The sequence below is a fragment of the Aotus nancymaae genome, unplaced genomic scaffold (genome assembly GCF_030222135.1).
Source record: "Aotus nancymaae isolate 86718 unplaced genomic scaffold, 86718_ANA_hifiasm-v0.15.2.pri h1tg000003l, whole genome shotgun sequence".
Lineage (NCBI taxonomy): Eukaryota > Metazoa > Chordata > Mammalia > Primates > Aotidae > Aotus > Aotus nancymaae.
In genome coordinates, this window is record NW_026988414.1 from 74,361,869 (window position 1) to 74,381,846 (window position 19,978).

General features: G+C 56.2%; 1 protein-coding gene across 8 annotated transcripts in view; it reads left to right on the forward strand.

Annotated features, from left to right (window-relative positions):
* Positions 1–19,978, forward strand: part of LINGO1 (leucine rich repeat and Ig domain containing 1) — a 213,344-nt gene that overhangs the window by 104,272 nt on the left and 89,094 nt on the right. The window contains exon 1 of one of the 8 annotated variants that reach the window (XM_064382850.1): positions 11,174–11,193. The exons of the other annotated variants lie outside the window; for them this stretch is intronic. The gene's annotated coding sequence lies outside the window, so the exon portion shown is untranslated. Of the gene's footprint in view, positions 1–11,173; positions 11,194–19,978 lie in introns of those variants that run through there. 8 annotated transcript variants of the gene reach the window in all.

Below are 19,978 nucleotides of genomic sequence, written 5' to 3' on the forward strand. Positions count from 1 at the left end.
GGGTGTGCTCCCCTGTATACATAGGATGGCCATGGGCACGTGTGAGCATGTACATTCATATGTGTGGCTGTCAAACATTTGTGTTTGGGGTGCTGCACTTCTCCAGCTCTGACCCTGCATGTTCGCACATATGTGTCTTCCTGTGTAGGTCTGTATGTGAAGCTGTGGGCCCTCGAAGAAGGCGGTTCCCTAGGTGGGTGGTAACAAGTCAGAGGTGTGAGCTCCGGCCCGGACTGGGAGCCCTGCTCCGCAGGGGATAACGCCGTTTCTATAGCTGCTCATGAGCATCCTCTGGGGCACCGGCTTCCAGACAGGCCTCGACCCTGCTCCCCACTCCCTGGGCCTCCAGCCCTGGGAACGTTCTGCCTGTGTGGAGAGAGCAGGGCTTGTATCACCTGCCTCGTGACTCCACTGCCCAGATGAGCTGATGATTCAGCAGGGACCGTCTTTGTCCACTTGGACCCCTCTGAGGTCCAGCCTGGCTGGAGCAGCCCCTTCCCCACCATGGTGGAGCCAGACCCCGGGTGTGCAGTGGGGTGTGAACGGCGCTGAGCAGGGCTTCCGCTGCACCCTGTCTCCAGGGCTCCCTCCTATGCAGAACAGCCTGGGCCTGGGCTTGCTGGGGGCCGCCGTGCCCTAGGCTCCTTAGTGCTGGCTAAGGTAGAAGCGGGCAGAGCCCTCTCCGCCTCTCTGCCTTTCCTCCCCATTCCCCCACCCTTGCTATCAGGGCTGAGCTTCTGACCCTCTGCTGAGAGGGAAACGTGCTTTCACTGGCGGGGCAGTTCTGATCCCCTCACACGTGGTGTGCCAGCGGAGGGCTTTGGGGCACTGTGAGCAGGGCTGGGGTGCCGGTTCGAGGCAGGAACACTCCCCTCGCCTTGGTAGACACACCGGCCCCTACGCGCCTGTGGCGGTCCCACAGGCTGGCTGGCACCTGGGCCTGCCACCCCCACCTCAGCCTGCCTGGGGGCTGCGCCCCCCTCACCTCCACTGTATTTACGTGTCTATTTTATGATTTCAATTTTTAATGCCTCTGCTCTTTGAAGACGCTTAATGCTTTCAAGTGGAACATTTCCTTCCAGGACCTGAGCGCAGATTGAGGACAGAGCAATAAATCAACTAATAACTGGAACCTCATTTTCTGCTCCACGGCAGAGAGTTAACCCCTGCGTCGCTGCACTCCTCTCGGTGGTAGCTGCGGGCGAGGGGTGCTGGGCAGCAGGGTACCGAGCCAGGCACCCCGAGGCTCAGGCTTCCCCTCCTCCTCACCGCCTCTCCTCCTGGGTCTCTCTCCTCTCTTCTGTTTCCCTTCCTTTCTCTTCTTGCTTTTCTCTTCTCTTTTTCTTTATGTCCTAAAAGCAAGTGGGAATAGGGGAAATGGCTGGAATCGGAGATTCTGGACGGGACCCTGGGAAGGCATGGGGAAGCATCTGTTGGGAACTCCCTAGGCCCTGACTTGCTGTGTGAGCTGAGGGGAGTGTCCAACCCTCTCTGAGCCTCGAGGTTGCCACCATTACAAAGGGATCTTATCACGTGGGTAGACTGAGGTTTGAAATGTTGACATTTATTGACAGTGGAGGTGGACAGTGCCTGAGCATCCCCCATTCCCTCCCCTGCCCACCTTGGCTTGGAAGGAAGAGAGCTGGGAGACACTCAGGCGGTGAACTGGTAGTAGGTGGCTCTTCACTCATGTTGTCTGTGCCTGAGTCTGTGTTACTAATGCTGCGTAGACGTGTGTGTTTGTGCATGTGCGTGTGTGTGTGTGTATCCCTGCATGTGTCTTGGTGTCAGGATCACAGCGTACACAGCCATACACCTAGGATGACTCTCGACTCTGCAGGACGAGTGAAATGGCCCAGCTGGATGTGGTGATTCACGTCTGTAGTCCCAGCTACTGGGGAGGCTGGGGTGGGAGGACTGATGGAGCCCAGGAGGTGGAGATTGCAGTGAGCGGTGATCACACCACTGCACTCCAGCCTCGATGACGGAGTGAGATCCTGTTTCTAAAGAAAAAAAAGAGAAAAGAGCCCAAAGTGGGGAGCAGTGTCTGTATTGAGAAGCTGAGACGGAAACTCTGGGGCCACACTTCCTGGCTGCAAATCTGACTTTGCCGTTTATTGCTGTGAGACTTTGGAGAAGTCACTGAACCTCCCTGTGCTGAGTTCCCCCTTCTATAAAATGGGGATAAGAAGAGTGCCTCCCTCATAACTAATTGTGCAGGGTGCATGTCGCCTGTGACGTGGCTGGCACATGGTAAATGCGTCGTTAAGTATTTGTCGTCATTACTGCAGGAGACTTCCACTCACGCGCGGTATATTTCCCTCCCCCAACTGACCATGAGACACCAGAGCCGTGCCAACCTGGAACACCTGGTGTGTGTGGACAGCGTGCCAGTGGGGGGGGGGCCCGCCCCCTTCAGAGCAGCCGGGGGAGCTTCCTGGAGGAAGTGGTGCTAGCACTTGCCCTGAGATGGATGGAGAGGAGGGTGGCCCTGGGCACCTGTTGGGAAAAGGCAGAAAGGACATTTAGAGAAGACTCAGGCCCAGCTGGAGGTATTTGCGTTGATTAGGAGGAAGTGGGAGTGATACAGGCCCCAGCAAGGGGCGGGGGGTGGTGGCTGGGCAAGTATTTAGTAGGCACCTACTGCACGCAGACATCTTGATCACATCATTTCCTTGTGGACACTGCTTTGTGGAAACCGCATCTGAGTACTGTTATGTGAGTTGTCCGGGGTTGCCCAAGCTGTCGGTGGTACAGGTGGGATGTGATATTGTGTCTGTTTGGCTTTATGGAACTCCACTCTACTTGAGGCCTATGTCCCAGCATCACAGGGCTGGAGACTCTGTCCCTAAAAACACCCTGCTCTGCGTGGACGCCGCTGGTGATGGGGAGCCTACCTACTCTCAGCACAGTTAATGGCACTTCATGTCATTCCACTCATTCCAACAGTGATTTTCTGGCTGGGCCCAAATCTGGTTGTCACAACTGACTTCTCAGACCCCTCCTGGGCCCCCGAGCCATGCCCTGCCTAGCCCTGAGGCTGCCTGCTGGGCTCACGCTGATAGGGCTGCCCCATTTCCTCCCAGTGCCCCATGGATGTGTGAAAGGGGTGGAGAGTACCCCCTATGGGGTACGTGCAGCATGCCAGCCATGAAGCGTGGCATTGCTGCATCCCACATGTGACCACCGTCACCCTGCAGAGTAGGCTGGGTCGGGCTCGGGTGGGCTGAGACCCAGGAGCTCAGTGTTCTGGACAGCCAGGCCCACCATTGGCATCCAGGACCGCTGGGAATAGCACTCGGCCCTGGAGTATTTGGTTTCCAGAGTATTTAAACAGATGACTCGACTAGGTGATAATTTTAGCACGTTATGGCTGATGTCTTCTTGGGACCATAAAACAGCAAACTTTTACCACTGGAAGCAGCTCCCAGCCAAGACGTGGGGAAATGATCATGTCATCAAGTCATCTGGGTATTAGTTATTGTTTGGGGGAAAGTGGAGTATGTGGGCACACAGGGACGTGCGTACCCTCCCCCGTGCCCACATGAGCCAGCCTCATCGCGGGAGGAAGAGAGGATGCTCCTGGGAGGGAGGGGAGGGGGAGAGCTCGTCCACTCCCTCCACCGGTATTACCGAGTGCCTGCCACGCTCCAGGTGCTGGCTGTGCGTGCTCCTTGGGCCACTAGGCAAACAGGGAATGCTAATGGTGCAGAGACGGGATGAATAGGGACAGCTGGTAAGACAGGGCAACAGGGCCCTCAGGTGAGGGAGCACCTGTGGGAGGACCCTGAGGGGGACGAGGAGGCTGTGTGGCCAATGGCAGTGGCAGGGGCAGAGAGGGCCAACTGAGGGCATTTGCATGGCACACTGGGGCCGTGGGATATTTTCCAGGGGTCAGGGGGTGGCGAATGAGCTTGGGTTAAGCAGGGGCCGTGACAATCTGATTTAGGTTTTAAAAAGATCTCTCCAGCTGCTGCAGGAAGGGCCAAGAAGGGAAAGGGGGTGAGGCAGACGTGATGGAGGCCTGGGCCAAAATGGTAGCCATGGTGATGTGCGGGGCAATTCCAGACCCATCATGGCAGCAGAACTGGGGATAGGGAGAGGGTCATGGAGAAGGCAGGAAGGACCCTCAATTCTTGGCTTAAGCTGCGGAAGTCATCCTCTGAGACGTGGAGGTGCTGTGGAGGATCGGGAGTTTGTTTTCAACCACCTCCTTGTGCGGAGATGTCCTTTTGACAGTTGGGGTCACAAGCCCGGAGCCCAGGGGAGAGGTCTGCGTAGGGGAAGTGGACGTGGGAACCAGCAGCTGTAGATGGTGTTTAAAGACCTGGGCAAAGCAAGGACCACCCAGAAAGTGACATGGTTGGTGGAGAGAGGACCAAGGCCTGGACCCTGGGCTCACCACCGTGCAGAGATGAGGGAGGAGAAGGAACCTGCACAGGAAGCTGAGAAGGCACGACCGGGGGAAGGGGGGTGGTGGTGCGAGGAAAGCCAGGGATCCCAGAAGCCAAGAGAGGGTTCCCAAAGGAAGGGTGGGCGAAGCCAGTCAGCTGCGGGCACGATGCTGTGTGCACCTTTACCCAGCCCCGCATAACTCCAGGACGGTCTCAGACACGAGCCACTGACGTTGGCACAGTCCACAAACCTGATTCTAATTTCACCAGTGATAGATGCACTCGCGTGTGTGTGTTTATATATAGTGCTGTGTGTGTGTCGAGCACCATGATCGAGACGTAGATCTGCGCCATGCCATGGGGCTCCCTGTGCCAGCACACCCCTCCCCCACAGCCCTGCTCCCACGCCTCCCGATTGGCTGCTACTAATTTGTCCTCCTCTGTAATTTTGTTATTTCGTGAGTGTTACATAGATGGAATCATACACTATATCACCTTCTAAAATTGATATTTTAAAAAACTCAGCATAAGCTGGCACAGTGGCTCACGTTTGTAATCTCAGCACTTTGGGAGGCTGAGGCAGGCAGGGTGCTTGAGCTCAGGAGTTCAAGACCAGCCTGGGCAACATGGTGAAACCCCATCTCTACAAAACACACACACACACACAATCAGCTGAGTGTGGTGGTGTGCACCTGTAGTCCCAGCTACTTGGGAGGCTGAGGTGGGAGAATTGCTTGAGCCTGGGAGGCGGAGGTTGCAGTGAGCCGAGATCACACCACTGCACTCCAGCCTGGGTGACAGAATAAGACCCTGTCTCAAAAAACAAAAAGAAAAAACACCACCACCACCAACAACAAAACCCCAAACCTCAGCATAATGAAGGAAGGGGATTTTTTAAGGCTGGCGGATACCAGAACATAATTGCTTGCTGCTGGGAAGGATGGAAGACCCAGTAAAGAGGGAGAGATGGGTGATGTTGAAAGATAATGCAGTGATGGAGGGAGCTGGATTCCTGAGGACAAGAAGGTGGGTTCAGAGTCCAAGTGGAGCCATTAAGCTTTAACAGCAGCGAGACCCCTCCTCAGACCCCCACTTCCTAGGGGGGTGCAGGTTGAAGCTGGTGAACTTCTCGAATGTACAGGGGCAGAGGAATGGGGTTCACATTTGCTGGCTTCTGCTACCCCAGTGAAAACAAAGTGAGAGGTCTCAGCGTAGAGTGACGGGTCAGACGGAGGAAGGGAGGCAGGAGGAGGGTGGAGATGGGGCCACTGCCAGGTTGGAGAGTGGGGAGGTGAGCTGCTGGAGGCTGAGCTGGGGCTGCCGGGCAGCGCTGGCATTGCTGGAGGGTTGGGATTCAAGCTCACGGAGGGCACAGCCTGCGTGGTGGGCTCGTTTCTCCAGCCGTACTTGGCCTCCCAGCAATGAGTACCAAGTTGTTGGTTGGGTTCATCCAGGTCAGAGTTTTATGACAGTACTGCCCAGGAGGAGGGGGCGAGGTATCTGAGCATCGATTATGCTGATGGGCCGTGGAACTCAAGCTCCCCAAGGGCAGTGAGGGCAGATGGGCAGTGATGGAGGGTGAGGTGTGAAGGTCTCAGTGCAGTGAGAGGATTGTAAGGAGAGGAGCTGGGGGACCAGCTGGGAGGTTTGACCAGGAGCTATGGTGGTGACAGGGCCGGGGTGTGGCCTGGGATAGAGGCTGGAGGGAGTGGCCACTGAAGGTGACTGGAGGCAGGCGGTCAGGGCACCCCTAGCAGGGGAGGTCACCTAGAAGGATACAAGGGTTGAGGTGCAGAGAAGGACAGACAGGAGCCTTCTGTGCATGAGGGGAAGGGGCCAGGACATTCTAAGGCAGAGGCAGGGGAGGCACAGCCACCTCTTAGGCACCGTAGGGCTAGGACCACTGGAGACGGGAGGAATTTGGACCTGAGGTCTGGAAGAGCCCCAAGGAGCCCGCCCTGGCCGAGCGGGAATCATCTGCACAATGTCGCTGTGTGCCTGCCCCTCAGAGGGGAAAACAGAGGCCCAGAGAGGGGAAGCACATTCTGGAAGGAACAGCCTCCGCCGAAGTGTGTGGAGGGCCTGCCTGAAAGTCAGTGGCGTGGTGGAGGCTGGATGCCAGAGCCTCGTGTCGCTTGGGTTTCAGTACGGCCTCCTCCAACTCTTCTGGGACTGTCTTCATTTGTCAAATAGAACAGAATGACAGTACACACTCCCAAGGTGGTCGTGAGGATTGAGTCTTAATGCATGCATCCTGTGAATCCTCGGGCTAACCCTGTCTACAGATAGGGAACCTGAGGCTTGGGGAGAGGAATGGATTTGTGCAAGCCTCAGCGTTCCCCAGCCTCCATCTCTGCCCACGGATGCCGTCTTTTCCCATACGCGTTCAGCAGCCTCATGAAGAAAGCAGGATGCAGGCCTCATGCCCATTTAGAAGTTGGGGAAACTGAGGGCAGGATGGTGTCTTCTCTCCCTGTGGCTCCCAGAGTGCCAAAGGAGGATGGAATCTTCATTATCAGCCTGTCTTTACTGTTGGGGACGTGGAGGTGAGACAGGCGCCGTGCCTCTCCTTACGCCACAGTCTCACAGGGGAGACAGGACAAAATTGTAAGCAAAGAGAGTGATGTTAAACCATGGAACATAGGGCAAGGGGCGGTTGTTCAAAAAACAGGGATTTGGGGCTGAAGTTCTTGGAGAAGGAGAAAAATATCCCGGGACTGTCGTGGCAAAGAGGAGCAAGGGTTGAGCTTTTGAAGGTTTTGAAGGGCGGTGCAAGTTCAATGAAATGGAACAGAGAGGGGACATTCTAGAGGGGAACAGGGGATGGCTCTGGGTGAGCAAAGGCTCAAGAGGGGGCTGGGAAGAGGGCACCCCACTGGAGCAGAAGAGGTGGAAAGCAAGGCCGTGCGGGCTGCCTCCTGCAGATGTCTCAATCTTCTCCCAAGAATGGTGAACGAGAGGCCCCTGAGGCCTGTGAACAGATGCCAACAGTGGGAAATTGGCCAGTGGTTCCTCCACAGCCTGGCACCATCAAAGCTGCCAGGAGCAGCCAGGCCCTGCAGTCTGGGGGCCCGGGGGCCCGGGGGCCAGGCGAGGTTGGCCAGCTTGCTACGTGACCTTGAGCAACCACGCTCTGCTAACTGGGGCTACCCCAGCCACCCTGTCCTCCCTCCCAGGTGGGCTTTGTGAGGTGTCCCAGCCCTGTGACGTCTTCTTCAGCGAAACAAAAGCCAGCACTGTGGCCGAGTGAAGGAATGGAGGTGAAGGCTTTTAGCTCCCTGGCAGAGACGCCCAGCAGAAATCCAAGGCGCATCAGAAAGCAGAGTTTCTGGAGAACCTTTGATTTAGAGAACAAGGTTTTGGCATCAAACTGCGATCAGAGAACAGAGGCAGCCTGCCACACCGTGAAACTGAGCGCTGTAAACCTCATTAATCTGATGCCTCCGTGTTCAGAGCAGTGCCTAATTAGGAGCCGAGACTCTCCACCGGCTGGGTGGCCCATTGTTCCTGCTGGACAGGTCCCACCAGGTGACTTCAAAGCCCATTCTTCACGTCCCTCCGCTGCTCAGCACCAATTAACCAGCATTTAGAGCCGGGCCACCTGGGCTGGCAGGCTTGGCCGTGTTCTCACTTCATTTGGTGTTGGAGCTGAGGGGCCTCGGTGAAGTTCTCTAGCACGCAGGCAGACGCGGAGAGGGAGGAGCTGAGTGCCGGGAGTGGATGGGGGTGACGGACAGCCCAGAGTGGCCCCTGATCCCCTGGGGGCCCAGAGGCCTAGAGGAGCAGGAGAAGCCAGAAGAGCTGCAGCTTCCCTTGGCCACCCTCTCTTCTCCCTTCCTCCTCCAAGGGGAGCTCCTCTGCACTGCTCCAACTCCCCAGTGCCCTTCTCAGACCCACTCTTTTGCCGTCTCTCTCCATGCTCCTGAGGGGAGTCTGGGATGCCCAGTCAGAAGCCAGACTAGGTCTGGGGACACCGTGTGGGGTCTCACTGGGTGGTCTGATCTGCGTGGACTCAGTCCATGATAGATTAGCTCCCACCTTCCCTGGGTTTACCCCCGCCCTCCACTATGCCAGGGCTTTGCACACAGTAAGTACTCATCAAGGGCCTGCCAGCCAGTGTAGCGTCTCCAGAAGCCAAGTCCTGCCCGAGAAGCTTGTGGCTCCATCAGGAGGATGGCAGAGCAGCAGGCCTGCAGCGCCACTGGAAAGCTTCTAGGGAGAGTTAGGAAAGGCCTTCCAGCAGTGATGCCACTTTCAGTCTGGAACAGCCGGGTGCAGGGAAGCTGGGTTTTTCTCTGCCTTCCAAAATGTTGAACCACAGTTGAATCTAGAGACAGAGAAGGCACAAAAGGAAGACCCAGGGCGGTGAGACGGAATGAGCCCCACACCGGTGGTCAGGATGCCCGAATTCCAGGCCTGCCACTGTACCTGACTGGCCACTTTGTGCTCTTGAGCAGGTTCTTGACCTCAGTTTCCAAACCTGTGGGAGGGGAATGATGACCCTGTCTGTATGGCTGCCTGTGAACAGTGAGGTCAAATGGAAGACCAACTGTGAACCTGCCTTGGGAGCTGTCCAGAGTACTGGGGCGCTGGGGATGCTCCAGCTTTGCTCACACACCTCTAGGGGTGGGAGGCTCACCCCATTTTGAGGCTGACTTTTCCATGGCCAGATAGTTGTTAGAATGATCACAGTATTAGTTCCTTAGAGCGGCTGCAACAAATCGCCATGAACCTGGTGATTAGAACAATAGAATTGACTCTCTCACAGCTCTGGAGGCTGGAAGTCTCAGATCAAGGTGCCTGCAGGGCTGTGCTCTCTCTGAGGGCTCTAGGAGAGGTTGTTCCTGGCCTCTCCTGGCTCCTGGTGCTGCTAGCATTCCTTGGCTTGAGGATGCAGCCTCTGCCTCCATCTTCACAGGCCCCCTCCCCTGAATGTGTCTAGGTCCAAGCTGACTTCTTTTTTGTCGTTGTTGAGACAGAGTCTTGCTCTGTCACCCAGGCTGGAGCGCAGTGCTGCGATCTCCGCTCACTGCAACCTCCACCTCCTGGGTTCAAGCGATTCTTCTGCCTTGAACGCACTAATCTCCCAAGTAGCTGGGATTACAGGTGCCTGCCATCACACCTGGCTAATTTTTGGAATTTTAGCAGAGACGGGGTTTCACCATGTTGGCCAGTCTAGTCTCAAACTCCTGACCTCAGGTGATCTTCCTGCCTTGGCCTCCCAAAGTCCCAAAATGCTGATGACAGGCGTGAGCCACCGCACCCGGCCAAGTTGACCTCTTGTATGAGAACGTCAGTCATTGGATCAGGGTTCACCCTCTTTCAGTGTGACCTCCTTATAACTGTTACCTCTGCAGAGACCCTATTTCCAAATAAGGTCACATTCTGAGGTTCCAGATGGACATGGATTTGGGAGGACGCTGTTCAACCTAGCACCCTCATTGTCCTTCTGAGCCCAGACTTCCACTCTGTGGCTTCACCCCTGTGGGTTCTCCCCTCCTCTGACCAGCCTCCGCTCCATCAGCTTCCTCTGCCCCAACAGGGTTCCAGCCTCCTGATGTCCCCTCTGCTCTTCAGGTGGAGCTAAAACCACCACTGGGCTGCTGGTGTCACAGAAACTTTGCTGGTAAAGTTTCTGTCCTCCTTCCCAGGGCTCAGCATCCACCTTCCTGCTCTTCCTGCCTTTTAGATGTGAAAATGCGTTGCTTCACTCCAGGACTCAGCCTGGGTCCCACCAATTACCAGCCGCCTTGATGACTAACACCATAAACCCCTTCACCTCATTATAGGAAATTTCTTTTGAATGGCCTTTAAAAACCATCTCATTACACAGGAAGAACTGTAATTACCTTGTGCAAGACAGAAATTCCGGGCGAGCTGGTGCCTGTCAAAACTGTGGGACAGGGTTCCCCACTGGCTGGTTTGCCCATAGGAAAGAGCTTCTCTCCCTCATCCCATCCCTTCTACCCCTTTTCTTCTGGGACCTGGCCGTTCACGTCTCTGTTGGTGGCCCCAGAAGGTCAGGACCTCCCACAGAGAACAGAACCACCTTTGATTGGCATCTGTGCTCCTGCCTGGCATCCTGGCAAACCCTGATGGTCAGAATGTCCCCCAGGTGCTCTCTGGGGCTGCCCAGCCTCTTCCTGAGCCCACCCTCCTAGAGGCTGCTGGAGCTTGTCCAGTGGTTGGAGAATATTACAGCTGGGTGGAACTCTGGAGGTCAACAGGTTCAGCCTCCTGCCCTCAGCTGCTTGTCCAGTCCTTTTGCCCACCAGCCTCTGGGGGACCCTAGCCCTTCCTGGGATCAGGGTTTTTCCCTGACCTGTTTAGGGGATTTCCTTGATGTTTGGCTAAAATCTCTGGTGCCCTAATGCCGACCTGATTTTTTTTTTTTTTTTTTTTGAGACAGAGTCTCACTCCGTCACCAGGCGCCAGGCTGGAGTGCAGTGGCGCGACTTCGGCTCACTGCAACCTCCACCTCCCGGGTTCAAGCAATTCTACTACCTCAACCTCCCGAGTAGCTGGGACTACAGGCGCGCACCACCACGCCCAGCTAATTTTTTATGTATTTTTATTAGAGACGGGGTTTCACCATGTTGGCCAGGATGGTCTCTATCTCTTGACCTCATGATCCGCCTGCCTCGGCCTCCCAAAGGGCTGGGATTACAGGTGTGAATGCCAACCTGACTTTAAGCTCCATCTCTTGCTGGCGATGTCACCTTGGGCAAGCCGTGTGGCTGCCCAGAGATGTTTTCTCATTTGGAGAATGCTCGGGACCATTTGTGCTTCAAGAGTCATGGTGAGCAGAGTCTGTGGCCACAGGCATCCTATCCCCAGCACTGGGCACGTAGCAGGAAGTGAACCTATGTGGCTTCCCTGCCCCGGGAGTGGTTAACCATGGAGGCCATTTTCTTTCTCCTTTCTGAGTAATGTGGGACTACTGAGCGGAACGCTGATGTGAAGAACTGACTCCCCAGCGTCCCTCAGTGAAGAATGCTTGGGAGGGTTACACCTCGTGGCTAGGGCTCCCTCAGCAGGCCAGCGACCTCTAGTCCCCATGGGGCTGGGGAGTCCAGAAACACTCCTGCAAGAAGCAGGACTTGGTCAGCGTGGAATTTGGGCAGACAGGATGAAGAGTGAGCAGAGCGTGGGCAGGGGTGTGCCTGGACGCCTGTGGTCTGGCGGTGGGAGGATGAGAATCTGGTTCCCAGGAGGAATCAGTGTGGGAGAAAGTTGAAGGGGTCAGGCTGGGGGATGCTGAGGGCCCCAAATGCCAGGGGACAGATATCATTTGGCTCCTTGCTCTGCCAGCACTTCTAAGCTAACTCGCACTGGTTCGATTCCATGATTCGAGTCCACGAACCCTGTGCAAGAAACCCCGCTCTGCCCAGCCAGCCCCTGCCCTGAGGCCAGGTTGTCCTGAGTCAGGCCTTCTTCAGGGAGTGTGCCCCACGAAGGGCTGACCTGGCTGAGGTGCTGTGGGCAGCACCAGGGCTGAGTCAGGGCCCACTAGAGCCCAGAACTGAGGTGGGCACAGTCAAAAGGCTGAGTTTGGATTTTTCCTCCTCTTCTGCCTCCTCCTCAGATGTTTTCTCATCTGCAGAATGGTCAGGATCATTTGTGCTTCAAGAGTCCTGGTGAGCCGGTCTGTGGCCACAGGTATCAGATGCCCAACATTGCACACATAGCAGGAAGTGAACCTACGTTGCTTCTGCCTTCCAGGGGAGCTTGACCACGGAGGCTCTTTTCTTTCTCCTCTCTGCGTAATGTGGGATGGAGCAGACTTCCATTTGGACTCCTCCTTCTCCTCCTCCTCCTTCTCCTCCTCCCCCTGCTTTCTCCTCCCCTTGCTTTCCCCAACCCCTCCTCCTCCTCCTCCTCCTCCTTGTTCTTCTTCCTCTCTCTCTCTCTCTCTCTCTCTCTCTCTCATCTTCTGGAGCATCAGAAGACATGGCACATCCTGTTCCCCTCCAGCATCCCTGCCTGCAGCCTGCCACCTGCCAAGGCAATTTGCTTCGAGAACACCCAGCTGCTGGCACGGTCTCAGGAGTTGCAGGTCCTTCTCTGCTCAGTCTCTAGCTGTGCTGTCCCCTGCAGGGAATCCGTGAGGCATCCTGGCACAGCCACAGCCATTGGCATTGCCCACGGAGCCGTGCCTGTCCAGGTGTCTGCGCCTGCCAGCGCCTCCTCTGGGACTCTGGCTATAGCTTCTAAGACTGGCTGGGGAAGCAGAGAGGGTGGAGTCTCTGGTCTGCTCCTCAGCAGGAATTTCTGCTTCTGGAGCACCTGCTATGTTCCAGGCTCTGTGCTGGGGGCTAGGCACACAGTGAGCAAGGCAGCCATGGCCCCTTCCGAGTGAAGCTCACAGTTCTTCTTGGGGTTGGGGTGGTGACAAATAGTAAATAAACAAACAAGTAGATGTATGATTGCAAATTGTAATGAGCAGAACAAAGGAGCAGTAGAGAATGTGTTGGGGCGGGGCTTCTGGAACTCTGAGGCCGGGCACTTTGGGAGGGCTTCTCTGAGCAGGTGTCTTATCCCATTATCAGATGGGCAAGGAGCAGGAAGAGCATTCTATGCCCTGGAGAACCCTGGTGTGTTGAGAAACTGGAAGGAAACTTGTGGGGTGGCAGGAAGAAAACCAGAGGAGGTCGGGCTAGGTAGGTGGGCATGGCTGGGTCAGACAGAGCCTGGGGCCAGTTAGCAATGAGGGTGGGTGGGTTTTGGTCTAAGAGAAGGAGGAAGTTGCTGGAGGGTTTTAAGTAGGAAGGGACCTAATCTAACTTATGACTCACCAGTGCTACCCTGGCTGCCGTGTGAAGAGCGGAGGGACACAGGGGCACAGAGAGTGAGGGGGCCACTCCAGGGAGGCTGTGGTTGTGGGCCTGGCCCAGGATAGAAGTGCCGGCTTGAGTGGGGATATCACAGGGAGGTGAGCTTTCTGGTTTGGGCAGCTGGGTTGATGGTGGAGACATTTGCCAAGGTGGGAGCCCTGGAGAAGGAGTGGTTTGGGGACAAGGAAGGATGAGGTGTTTGTGGGACATCGAGGAGAGACGGCAGGGATATCAGGATCTTGGCTGTGACAACCCTGTGATTTATATATTACTATCCCCATCTGTGTGGCCTGGGTGGGTAAAGCGTGCCCACCCAGACCACACAGCTGGCAGCACTCCAAGCCAGCTGTCAGGGTGGGACCCAAAGCTGTCACCCCCATCTCAGCTTACCTTTGAGAAGAGCAGTGCTTTGCCCCAAAGGGTGAATGAGTGGTGGGATTTCAGGTGTCAATGGGCCCCTCAACTCCAGTGTGACCATGGTGGCCTTCACCTGGGGCTATGTCTGGAGTCAGTGGCCAACTGTCCCCTAGGACACATAGCCGAGAAGACCTCAGCCTCCCTGTGAGAGTGGGGATAGCTCAGCTCTTGGCACCATCGTGCCTGAGAGTATCCAGAAGGTTCAATTGTTCAGCCTAAGAAGAAGTCAAAACTTAGCTCCAAGTCAGGGCTTTTCAAGGGCGTCAGAGCCCAGGACAGGGTGTCTCCCTGAGGCTCTGCCAGCCCCTGCCACCCCACCTTCTTCGTCTTGGGAGGATGCTTGGTGCTTGCCTGCCCCTACTACAGGGGCCCTCCTCTGCCAGCTTGGCAGGGCGGGGTGCACTGAGAGGAGGGAAACCCCTTGGCAGCCAGAGGACTGAGTGAAAAGAGCCCTGGACCAGGACAGGAGCCCTGGGACCACATGCACCTCCCAGTGACTTCAGTGTCCCCCTTTGTATGGTGAGCCCCGGGAATGAGTGAGGCTGGCATTCTTTCTCTCCAGCGTTCCAGGAGCTCCACCTTCCTATCTTCTGAGTTGGGAACCAAGGAGCTTCTCCAGGGCTTGGGTGTGGAGTTGTGGACAAGGAATAAAAGTGACCTGGGAGCCTGCAAACCAAGGCCCAGGGTGCTGGAAGTGGACTGAAGGGGGTGGGGGGGGCTCTTCAGGCAGAGGCCAGGGGCATGAGGGAAGGTGCAGGGAAGGTGTGGACTGGGAAGAAGGATGGGCCCACAAGTTCCCTGCTTCCCTGCCAGGGACAAGCTGGCTCATGTGACAGAAGATTAACCCGGCAGCTTCTCCACAAGGAGATGGGAGCCTGGCTGCCCTCCCTAGGACCTAGACCATGACACTAGTCTCTGGTACAAACTGGGCATGGTGGCTGGGACTGTCAGGGCTGTGCGCATCCAGGGTCAGGATTCACAATGAGGGGCCAGAGACAGAGCTCAGTGTGTGACCAGGGTCGGGGCTCAGTGTGTGACCAGGGTCTGGCTCAGTGTGTGACCAGGGTCTGGCTCAGTGTGTGACCAGGGTCGGGGCTCAGTGTGTGACCAGGGTCTGGCTCAGTGTGTGACCAGGGTCGGGGCTCGGTGTGTGACCAGGGTCTGGCTCAGTGTGTGACGAGGGTCTGGCTCAGTGTGTGACCAGGGTCGGGGCTCAGTGTGTGACCAAGGTCTGGCTCGGTGTGTGACCAGGGTCGGGGCTCGGTGTGTGACCAGGGTCTGGCTCAGTGTGTGACCAGGGTCTGGCTCAGTGTGTGACCAGGGTCGGGGCTCGGTGTGTGACCAGGGTCTGGCTCAGTGTGTGACCAGGGTCTGGCTCAGTGTGTGACCAGGGTCGGGGCTCGGTGTGTGACCAGGGTCTGGCTCAGTGTGTGACCAGGGTCGGGGCTTACTGTGTGACCAGGGTCTGGCTCAGTGTGTGACCAGGTTCGGGGCTCACTGTGTGACCAGGGTCTGGCTCAGTGTGTGACCAAGGTCTGGCTCAGCATGTGACCAGGGTCGGGGCTCACTGTGTGACCAGGGTCTGGCTCAGTGTGTGACCAGGGTCGGGGCTCAGTGTGTGATCAGGGTCAGGGTTCAGTGTGTGACCAGGGTCGGGGCTCAGTGTGTGACCAGGGTCAGGGCTTGGTATGTGACCAGGGTCAGGACTTGGTATGTGACCAGGGTCAGGGGTCAGTGTCTGACCAGGGTCGGGGCTCAGTGTGTGGCCAGGGTGGGGGTTCAGTGCGTGACCAGGGTCGGGGGTCAGTATGTGACCAGAGTCGGGGCTCAGTGTGTGACCAGGGTCGGGGCTCAGTGTGTGACCAGAGTCAGGGGTCAGTGTCTGACCAGGGTCGGGGCTCAGTGTGTGGCCAGGGTGGGGGTTCAGTGCGTGTCCAGGGTCGGGGGTCAGTGTGTGACCAGGTTCGGGGCTCAGTATGTGACCAGGGTGGGGGTTCAGTGTGTGACCAGGGTCAGGGCTCAGTGTGTGACCAAGGTTGGGGCTCAGTGTGTGACCAGGGTCAGGGGTCAGTTGTAACCAGGGTCGGGGGTCGGTGTGTGACCAGGGTCGGGGCTCAGCATAGTGCTCTGTGTGTAGCCTCTGGGGCAGATTGGAGGCCCTGCCTCATCCACACTCCCTCTGAGCTCTGCTTGGCCCTCCCATAGGGCCTGTTATTCAAGTGTCCCAGGCTGATGCCACCGCTCTGAGCCTTGATGAGCAGAAGGCTGAATGGTCATAGCATCTGCAGTTCCTCCAGAACTTGCCGTGTGTGAGGCACCCTCTGGACCACTGATGGTGGGTATTATCATCCCCATTTTACAGATTAGGAAACTGGAACTTCAAAAGATGAAGTGTCTTTCTGAGGTCACAGCCAGTTAAGTGGCAGAGCCCAGACTGAAACTCTTTGTCCCCTTGTTCGTTTTCAGGCTCCCTCGGCATTCCTCCCTGGGGCAGAGGGACCTTTGGCAGAGCTTCCTGCAGGTTCCACGTAGAATCTTCTTCCTCTTTCTATCTAGACTGGGGGCTTTGAGTTCAGCCTTCTTCAAGCAAAAACTCCCAAGGAAAGCCAACTAAGCCTGAGGGTGGACAAGGAGACCTCCCTGTGAGGTCTGAGGCATGCAGGCAGGTCCTGTCCCCAGTAGCTGGGGACTAGGCAAAGCCTGCCTGTAGGGTACCATAAACCCCAAGGATTGGGCTTCTCTCTTTGCTAGAGATTAAAGGAATGTGTCAGCCCCAATGGAGGCATTTTGGACATCATTGTCCTGGATTTTAGAGCTCTGGAGGGTCCTTCCCAGCATCCTTGACATCACCCCACAAGCATTTCCTCCTTTGCTTCCAGGAAGTGGCCGGAGAGCGCCACCCCTCCTGCTGTAGGCCTGGACACCTCATGTTGCAGATGAGGCCCAGAGAGGGAAAGACATTTGTTCCAAGACACAAAGTGTGTTAGTAGCAGAGGGGCCCAGAACCCTACCTCCCACTGCCAATATTCCTAGGTGTTCCCTCCTCCTGGCTCAAAACCCTCGTAGGGACTGAAAACCCATGAGGACATGAAACAGTCGTGTTCCACGAGTGGGACTGCAGACACTGCACCAGCTGTTCTCGGGCCTCCCTGACATTTCTTAGCACAAGAATCCCCCCATTTGTGAGTCATTTGGAAAATTTCATGGGGGAAGTGGTCCAGAATTTGAGCGAAGTCCCAGGAGGAAGGGATTCAGGGAGAGTTGACAGGAGGCTCCCTGAAGTAGACAGTGGGATAGATTCCAAGGTGGGGACATGAGGAAGGATAGCTCCTTGCCGTGGCTTATCTGCAAGCCAAGAGATGGACAGAGCAGTTTGCTTCACAGCTGGGGGATCTGAAGCTCAGTGAGGCAAAGCAGTGGGGCCAGCAGTTCCCAGCTCAGTTCTCATTCACATCTGCCTGGCCCAAAGTCAGTGGGTTTTCCCAGTTCCCTCTGTGTGGCCGGACTGTGTCATAGAAGGAAAGAGATTGTCGCCTGCCCTCAAGGAGCTGCTGGGAGAATGAGATTTAAGTCAGAAGTATTAGGGAGCAAGAGCTGCATTGCCGAGGTCTCAGTGCTGTGTGGCACGGAACACATCCATGCCGCTGGAGCTGCTGGGAAAAGCTGGACGGAGTTTAGAAAAGATCGGGGATTGGAAAGAATATGCTTAGCCACTGGAGTGTGTGCGGAGCCCAGGTGAACTGGGGGTAGTCAGGAAGGCAGCTGTCCAGGGTGCTGAACCAAACCACGCCCATGGGCCTGTCTGCAACTCTTCCTGAACAATTTGGTCTGTCCCTTTTCATGTCTGAGCCTCAGTTTCCTCACATAGAGAATTATAATACTGACACCTGCATCACGGTCTCGTTGAAAGGGTGCAGGAAGGCCATGACATGTTGTGCTGATTATGCGGCCTGTGTTCAGTTGAGGCTCTCCAAATAGGGGCATCAGCTGAAGGAGGCAAAAACTCCTCCCCAAGCCTCTGTGGTGGAGGGTGGGGTCATCTGTGATACCTGACCCCAGCCACGTGATCCCTCGGAATGGCAGGTGTTGTAACAGAGTCAGCACTCCCCCTTGGCATGGGAAGAGGCAGCTTGTCTGGGGCCTCTCCACCCACCTGATGCAGGTGTCCCCCAGCCTGTTGGCCTGGACACCTCATGTTGCAGACAGGATGACTGGGAACCATAGAGGGCAAGACACTTAAGCCAAGAAACACCGTGTGTTTGTTAGTGGAGGATAGGCAGAGCCCCTCAGTCCTGTCATCCAAAGCGTATATTCCTGGTTGTTGCCTCTCTCTGGTGCAAAAGCCTTGTTGGAACTAAACACCTTAGAGCACCCAAAGGAATGAAGCTCTAATGTGGGACTTCAGGTACGACCTGTGACACCTGTTCTCTTGGGCCTTCCTGACCCCCTCTGTTAGCCTCAGCCCGCGGGTGGCTTCGGTCCTAGCTCTCAGCTGTACCTTCGTCTCTCTTTAACCATATCCCCGAACTCCTGGCCCTGTGCAAGCTCTCTTAATCTCGTTGAGAGGGTTACCTGATGCTGGGTAATTTATAAAGAAAAGAGGAATATCTGGGTCATGGTTCTGCAGGCTGTACAAGCATGGCGCTGTCATCTGCGTTAGGGGAGGGGGCCTCAGGGAGCTTCCAGTCGTGGCAGAGAGCGAAGGGGAGCTGGCATCGCGTGGCAAGAGGAAGGAAGTGAGGGAGGCATGGGTGGAGGGAGGTGCCAGGCCACTTTTAACAACCAGTTCTCATGGGAACTAATAGAGCGAGAACTCGTTACTCCTTAGGGGGTGAGGAGGGCACCAAGCCTTTCATGAAGGATCTGCCTCCATGACCCAAGCATCTCCCACAGCCCCACCTCCAGCATGGGGAAGGTCACATTTCAGCATGCTAATGGAGGTGACAAACACCGAAACTATATCACAAGCCTCTCAGGCCCCTTTGTCAACTTGGGGCCTCCTGGGTGCCCACTCGCCAGGGAGGTGGGATGCTTTGGGGCAGGGGTTGGGTGGGGAGAAGGCTGCTGGAAGCCAAAGAAGAGCCCTCTCTCGCCCTCCCCTGCCTCTTCTCATCTTCTCAGGCTGCCGGGCCACCTTGGCCCTGGGCTTAGGATAATCTGCAGCCACTGAGAGGAGAGCCAGAAGTGTTTCCCCCAAAAAAGACACCCCCCCCAAGCCTGTTGGTCATGCTTGAAATGGACTCCAACTCCTGTGCCATTCCCCTTTTAGCCTTTGGCATCTCCTTGTCCTTTAGAACCAGACAGTGCTAAGTGTGCATCCCAGCTCTGCCATTTCCCTGACCTCGGGCAAGGAACATATGCCCCAGAGCCTCAGTTTCCTCATCTGTCCAGTGGGAATAGGAACACCCATCCCACAGTGTGCGGTTTCAGTGGAGGAGTGCACATCATAACAGATGACACTGTGGCTTTTCTCCTGCCCCTCGTCCCTCTTCCCTGGTGACGCTGGCCTCCCACCCACCCCTGCCTGTTTAGACCAAGAGCTGAAGCCTGGCCTGTGGGTGAGGTTGTCCTGTGGAAGACAGGAAGGAGGAGGCCACAGGTAGCACCAGTGCTGAGCTGCTGCAGCCATGCGTAACCTCTGACCTTGCTGCCTCTGGCTTGGCTCTGGAAGGTTCCCTCCCCAGCCTGCTCACCCAGGTTTAGCAGGAGTGGCCACTTGCAGTGATGTGAAAAACACTTGGAGTAATACAACTCGGAGACTTTGACCACTGGTAACACTGACCCCACCTACTACCCCGCCTGCAGCTGACCCAAGGCTCAGACCCCAGGCACCCCTCCACCAGCCAGTCCAGCCAGACTAAGAGTTTAGGAGGGTCAGGTTTGGCCTCAGCTCTGCGTCCATTTATCTGGGCACAGAGTATTCACACAGAGCCCAGCACAGGGTATGTGCCCAAAACGCTTTAGCTGTTAGTAGCAGTAGTAGTAAGAGTGTTGTCATCATAGTAGAGCAGTCCCATTTCACAGAGGGGCTAGGTGAGGCCCACACGGTTGAAAAGCCGCCATCTCTGTGCAATCCCCTCAGCTCTGCCCCTTTTCTCAGAATAGGCAACTCCTTTCGACTTCTTTCAGTTTATCTGCAATGCTCTCGTTACAGGGAGAGGTTGGTAGTCAGAGGGATTTCCAAGGTGGGGAGAGGGTGTTGGAGGGAGCAACTCCCAGGGCTGCAGGTGCCCTGAGGAGGCCTGGAGCAGTTTGATGGGCAGGAGGCCGATCTGCCCAGGGACCCTCTACCTGGGAGTGCCTGCCCCCAATCCTCCTCTCTGCTGGCTCCTC